Source organism: Heliangelus exortis, chromosome 2 (genome assembly GCF_036169615.1).
Source record: "Heliangelus exortis chromosome 2, bHelExo1.hap1, whole genome shotgun sequence".
NCBI classification, from domain to species: Eukaryota; Metazoa; Chordata; class Aves; order Apodiformes; family Trochilidae; genus Heliangelus; species Heliangelus exortis.
In genome coordinates this window covers 148,621,528-148,629,055 of record NC_092423.1, presented here as the reverse complement: position 1 = coordinate 148,629,055, position 7,528 = coordinate 148,621,528, and positions in this window count along the sequence as shown.

Genomic DNA, 7,528 nt, shown 5'->3' with positions numbered 1-7,528 from the left:
CCAGGGACACGCGACAGTGCGGTCCTGAAACGGAGCCTCCCAGGGACACGCGACGGGGTCCTGAAACGGAGCCCCCAGGGACACGTGATAAGACTGGTGCGGTGAATGCTCGGAGAAGTCTCTGCATGGCCAGGCATCCCGAGGTGGCGAGTACCAGCGAAAGCTGAGCTGGTGTTTTAAGACCTCATCTCCTGTTAATGGAGGCTAAAGAGCCCAAATTTTCCCTCCTCAAAAAATAGGATTGCTATTTTTCAACAAACAACAAAAAGGGGGGAAATGTAGAGAGAATCACAAGTCCTCAGGTGTTGCTGATAATGAACTGGGAGCTTAGGCCCAGCTGTGCCCAATAATTAGGGCCTGCCCCAGCCGGAAATGGGCGGGGCTGAAGGGTGAAATAAAAGGCATGCTCCCAGAGGCAGGAGCGAAGAAGAGATGAAGATGCCTGAGGAGAGGGATGGCAAGAGAGCTCCTGAAGAAGAGCTGTGTCCCTGAGAGAAAGGCTCGCCGCAACAGAAAAATCCCTAAATAATTTGTCTATATGACTGCTTCTGCTACCCCATCTACACAACTGCTCAAGTCAAAAGGAACATGCAGCCAGGGTCAGCAGAAGGAAGAGGACCAGGACTCTAATGCAGCTCAGCACACTAAATTGGGGACATATAAAAAACTCTAAATAAGTGGATTTGTTGCCCCACACTTCTATCTACAGTTTTTGAAATTATATTTGGATTCACTTGAGGGAAGGAATGCCATCCAGAGGGACCTTAACAGGCTTGAGGAATGGGTCAGTGCCAGCTGCATGATGCTCAAGAAGTTCAAGTGCAAGGTCCTGCATCTGGGTTGGACCAACTCCAGGCACAAATTACAGGAGGGGTGCAGAGTGAGTTGAGAGTAGCCCTGAAGAGAAGGACTTGGAGATGTTGACTGAGGAGAAGCTCAACACAAGATCACTCATTGCATCCAACCACATCCTAGGATACATCAAGAGTGTCCAGCAGATCAAGAGAGGTGAGTCTCACCCTCTGCTCTGCCCCTGTGAGACCCCACCTCAAATACTGCATCTGGTTCTCTGTCTCCATCATAAGAAGGATGTAAATCTGTTGGAATGAGTCCAGAGGAGGATCACAAAGATGATCCAGGGGCTGGAGAAGCTTTGCTAAGAGGAGAGGCTGAGGGAGTTGGGATTGTCCAAGCTGAAGAAGAGAAGACTCCAGGGGAACCTTGGAGCTGTCTTCCAATACCTGAAGGGAACCTACAGGAAGGGTGGAGAGGGACTTTCCATAAGAGTATCCAGCAGTAGGACAAGGGGAAATGGATTTAAACAGAAGAGGTTTAGTCTGGATATTAGCAAGAAATTATTCAGTACAAGGGTGGTGAGACTCTGGAACAGATTGCCCAGAGGAGTTTTGGCTGCCCCCAAGGAGGTGTTCAAGGCCAGGCTGGATGAAGCTTTGATCAACCTTGTCTGGATAAGAGGTGTCCCTGCCCATGGAAGGGAGGTTGGAGTAATAGATTTGTAAGGTCCCTTCCAACCTAAGCTATTCTGGGATCATCAGTTAAAGGTCAAGAGGTCTGGCTCATTCAAGCAGCAGTCCATTAATATCTTAAGCTAGAGGACTATGAAAAAATTTGCAAAATTTTCCCTTTTTTGCATACATCCTCCTGATGAATGCACAAATCCTTACTACCTTTCCTCTTCCCATAGCTCATCCAAGTAGTGTATTATCTCAATGGCCTGCAGGTGTGTAGATTTGTATCTCATTTAATCAAATCCATCTGAGTAAAATACAATGGATACAATATCTTGCTAAAATGAGGGAGCCAGCCTCACTCTGATTTCACATCCTTTAATCAGGATGATCAATAGACTTCAGCTCCAATCTCCAAACAGATAAATAACTAAGTAAAACACTCTGAAGAAGAGAAGTTTTATTCTTACCATATGCAAGTAAATGAAAACACTAATTTTGAATTTATATAAAGCCTTCAACGTAAATTATTCAGAAGCACTCTGTGAACTGACAGAGGAAATTGATCCAGGGCTCACGGACTGGGCAGAAGTCCTTTCATTGACTTCACATTAACTTTGGACCAGGAATGAAATAAAGCTGAGCCCCTGCTGAAGCAAAACCACTTCTGATCAGAGGTGGGGGGGTTATTCAGCAGCACAGAAACACAGGGAGCATAAAAAGATTGGGACACATTATTTGAATGAGTTAAATCATTGAGTCAAATCTTTTGGTGAAATTTGAGCCAGCAGAATAAAACTCTTCATCCTCTCGACTTGAGCCAAACCTAAGCCTAACACACCCTTTTTAACACCCTCATCCATCCTTCTTGACTGCAAGTGGTCCAGAGTTTCAGGCAATTCAAGGTGGAGGGATTCTCCAGCTCATGGTACCCTTCTGGCCACAAACTGGAGCATCCGTTCAGTTCTGAGCAGAGGGAAGTTTACTTTGTGGGGTTTTTAGATTTGGTTTTTGGGGGTTTTTTGCAGCACCCAGCCTCTTCCTTGGAGGTCTGCTGACAACAGTGGGTTTGAAATGTCTGGGCAATTAACACATCTTAAGGAATGAAATTCAGTAAAAATAGGTGGGAGATACAAAAGATGCCCAGACACAAATTCAGGATTTAATTCCCAGGTTTGAAAGGCCAAGTTTTGGTGCTACTTTGTGTCCTCTCCAATGAGCCACACTGCACAGAGCCCTGTTCATCTCTCCCACTCAAATAATAGTACAAATAAAACCACAAAGCTGTCACAATGACAAGCAGGGTCTATTTGCATTCAGCATTTATTTCATTTATTTAAAAAAGATGTTCAGTATGAGAAGAACCAGTGATAAAACCTGTCCAATAAAATACACAGCTGTAGCTTACTACATCAGTTAATAAAAACACATTTTTAAGAGGAGAGGCAAAGTAATTTTACAATCCCTATGCAATCCTTTCAGGAGCAAGGATGAGGCATAGCAACATTACAAAGAGCATCCAGTGAGGGAGGTAACTTCTATTGTTTGGTAGGACATGTCCTAGAGGGAAAATGCTCTTCCAAGTGAGGATTAGGGAAATTAAAACCAATTCCATCCATTTGCCTCCCTCTTCTTTATCATGTCCAACATAAGCTTTTTGTTTTTCCTTTAAAGTTTCTCAGCATTGTGTCCTGACACCCTTTCTACCCTGTCATCCAAGAGGTTGCCTAGGATCTCCTCTTTAATGAGCTACAATTTCATGTTTCTTTTTGGCTGTTCCTTCTTTGGTTTTATGAAGCTCCGAGGACTTTTTTTTTCTGCACAAAGGCTCAGCTTTGTTGAGCAGGATAGAAAGCAGCTTTAACCCAGCTGCCTGATTAGAACATTTTTCTAGGACATAGGAATGGCAGATTGGAAACCTCCCAACCTGAGACACTTGAGCCCTAGCAACCCACTACCTAAGCAAGTGAGATAATCCCTATTATATTGCAAAAAGGACTGATTTTGGGTTACTAGACAGTCAAGACAGTGTCACTGGTGATCATTACAGGCACCCAGAACATGTTTTACAGGTGAGCTTCATTGTGGTGTCTGAGAGGAGATTGCCAAGGGCATGAATCTCACAGAGTCCTGGCAAGGAACCACTCAGATCTGCTGAGATCTGCACCTCTGAATGTGCAGGGGAGAAATTTTTAGGTACCTAATATTTAATAACAAAAGCATTGGCTTTTAGGGACACAGGTGTCTAAGAAAAATTTTTAAAAAACCCTTATGAAATCTTTTTGCAGCTCGTTTTGTAAAGCAGCCCTCCCAACTTGCCTCATGAAGCTGGAAATAATTGCTAAAATCTCTTCATGTGGAGCTCATCTCCAGTGCCAGAAGCAAAGAGAGATCCAATCAGCATTGGCAACCTCTGCTATGGGCACCTTGTTAGCCAGAGGGCTTTGTGTGGGTCTGTGTGAGATCTTGTCCTGTTTCTTGTTCCCACTGTTGCTATCTGCAGTCACAACTCTGAGAAATTTGAGGAGAGATTTAGTAACATAAATAAGGGCAGAAGAAAGGCTATTTCTATGATCACAGATCTGCCAGCCATTCAGATAGGAGGGGAGGAGTTGATTCAAGCTGTTAAATTTAATTAAAGTACATACTCTTGGGCTTTGTAGTTTAATATCCTTAAATCTCTGTCACTTCATCCCCTTTCCAGGTCATCACAAAGTTTAAATCAAATTGAAAAGTTCATGTTTCCTTACAATGCAATTATTATTTTTTTTGCAAATATTTGTTTTTTTCCCCCTCTCCACTCCCTCTAGAGAAATCCTCATCATTCAGTAGTAATCCCCTCTTTATGAGTGCAACAAAATTGAGATGTTTAGAGGAAAGAAGGAAAAGAAGTTATTACCTAGTAAATGTATTTAAAAATGTAAGGCAATGCCATTTATTGCTATAAAATTCAAACGTAGCTGGAAGGTTAGAAGAAACAAGTGCTGGGGAGTAGTCTGGTCACGGCCCACATTGGCATCAGGGATATAGGCAAGGAAATGCTCCTGGAAAATCATAGAATCATCTGGGTTGGAAGGAACCCCTGAGATCATCAAGTCCAACCCTTGATCCACTCCCGCTGCAGTTCCCAGCCCATGGCACTGAGTGCCACATCCAGGCTCTTTTGAAATATCTCCAGGGATGGAGAATCCACCCCTTCCCTGGGCAGCCCATTCCAATGGCTGATCACCCTCTCCCTAAAGAAATTCTTTCTAATGTCCAACCTAAACCTCCCCTGGCACAACTTGAGACCTCTTGTGCCCTCTTGTCTTGCTGAGAGTTGCCTGGGAAAAGAGCCCAACCCCCCCCTGGCTCCAACCTCCTTTCAGGGAGTTGTAGAGAGTGATGAGGTCTCCCCTGAGCCTCCTCTTCTCCAGCCTCAACACCCACAGCTCCCTCAGCCCTTCCTCACAGGAATTCTGCTGGATCCCTTCACAGCCTCCTTGCTCTTCTCTGGACCTGCTCCAGCACCTCAATCTCCTTCCTGAGCTGAGGGGCCCAGAACTGGACACAGGACTCAAGCTGTGGCCTCCCCAGGGCTGAGCACAGGGGCAGAATCCCTTCCCTGGACCTGCTGGCCACGCTGTTCCTGAGCCAGCCCAGGATGCCATTGGCCTTCTTGGCCACCTGGGCACACTGCTGGCTCCTGTTCAGCTTCCTGTCAATCCAGACTCCCAGGTCCCTTTCTGCCTGGCTGCTCTCAGCCACTCTGTGCCCAGCCTGGAGCTCCCCATGGGGTTGTTGTGGCCAAAGTGCAGGACCCGGCACTTGGCCTTGTTGAAGCTCATCCCATTGGAATCAGCCCAACTCTCCAGTCTGTCCAGGTCCCTCTGCAGAGCCCTCCTGCCTTCCAGCTGATCCACACTCCCCCCCATCTTAGTGTCATCTGCAAATTTGCTGATGATGGACTCAATCCCCTCATCTAAATCATCAATAAAGATATTGAACTGAACTGGGCCCAACACTGATCCCTGGGGGACACCACTGGTGAGCAGCCACCAACTGGATCAGCACCGTTCAGCACCACTCTCTGGGCCCAGCCCTCCAGCCAGTTCCTAACCCAGCACAGATGCCCCTGTCCAAGCTGTGGGCTGACAGCTTTTTCAGAAAAAAAGAAACCAAAGAAAAGGACCCCTAAGGTAATGTTCTTCAAAGTGCTCCCTAATATGTTGTAGGGCCAAGAAGGGGGGTGTAGAGGTGGATAATCAATGTCAGATGGTTTCAGGCTCATCTGCCACATGTAGAGTATCAAAAACCAGCACAGGAGAGCTGGGGTTTATCTGAGGTTTTTGTTACTTAGGATGGAGGAGGCTGTGAATGAGTTTTTAAAGCGAGGACTGAGGGAAGCCAACTGGTGCAGAAGAGCATATGGTTTGGGATGACATTTCTCAAAGATGAAGGCACAAAGAGAGGTGCCTCTCCATGAACAATAGGTCACAGGAAGCAAGTAATCAAACAGAAAATGGGAAACAAACAGAGTGACATTTGAAAAGGTTGTCAAGACTGAAAACTGAAGGGGCAGCACATGTGTTGCTGTGTAAATGCTGAAAAGCTTTGAAACAAAGAGGGTGGAATCACCTTTTGGAGTCTGAAGGGAGAGGTGGATACATATGTAAAAAAAAAACCCAGTGGAAGGAAAATAATCAATGGGAAACTATCAGATTGAGCTATAGGATGGAAAGAGAGAGCAAAACATTTGGAGAACCTCTGTGAATTGGAACTCCAGGCCAAGAAGGCAAAACAGAGCCTTGGGTCAATGAACTGTACTGCTCACCAGCTCAGCAGCAATTCTTGATGTTAAGAGGAAAAAAAGTGGTAGGAAAGGCAGGAAATACCCATACAATGGATCACGAGTTACCTCTTGGAGAATGAGCAAAAGTCACACCTGAATCTGAAGGATCAGTTGGTTCCTGATCCCAGAAGCAGCCATGTAACCTCTGGGTCAGTACAAAGATTTAAGCCTTTTTAAGATCTCAAGGTTTTAAAGATCTCATCCTGATGTCAACACTCTGCAGGAGTGACCATCCATAATTTAAGTATTTTTTGATAAATCCAAGCATGCAAAAAGGTGCTTAACTACATAGCATTTAAATAAAAAAATACTGCATCTTTCAGACATTGCTAAGAACAAATAGAAAATTAACTATAATGATCTTTAAAATTCAAGTTGCAAGTTACTGAAGGTCACTTCAGGAGACCAGCCATGACCAGGGAGACCATGGAGTGACCATCCAGGAGTGACCCCATATGGGAGCAACAGGGGCTGAAAGGACACAAAAGCTTTGCCCAAATGCAGCAGAAACACTGTAAAAATTAGATCTTCAAAAAAGTGAAGAGAGGAAAAGGAAAAGGAAGAGGAAGAGGAAGAGGAAGAGGAAGAGGAAGAGGAAGAGGAAGAGGAAGAGGAAGAGGAAGAGGAAGAGGAAGAGGAAGAGGAAGAGGAAGAGAAGAAGAGAAGAGAAGAGAAGAGAAGAGAAGAGAAGAGAAGAGAAGAGAAGAGAAGAGAAGAGAGAGAAGAGAAGAGAAGAGAAGAGAAGAGAAGAGAAGAGAAGAGAAGAGAAGAGAAGAGAAGAGAGGAAAAGAAAGGAAAAGAAAAGAAAGGAAAGGAAAAGAAAAGAAGAAAAAAGACAAGACAAGACAAGACAAGACAAGAAAAGACAAGAAAAGACAAGACAAGACAAGACAAGACAAGACAAGACAAGAAAAGAAAAGAAAAGAAAAGAAAAGAAAAGAAAAGAAAAGAAAAGAAAAGAAAAAAGAAAAGAAAGGAAAAAAGAAAAGAAAAAGCTAGAGGAATTAAATCCTTACAGGTGCTGACAAGTACTGGAGGATTTTGATCAGGAAACCTGTTACTCTGTACCACTGTTTTTCTCTTAGAAAAAGAGTTTTCTCTGGGGAAAAAAAGTCATCCAGCATGGCTGAACAGAAGGGTAAAGGCTGGGGTTAGAAATAAAAAAGCATCTTTCAAGATCTAAACCTGTACCCAAAATAAAGCAAACAGAATTGGAAATTCTAGCAGA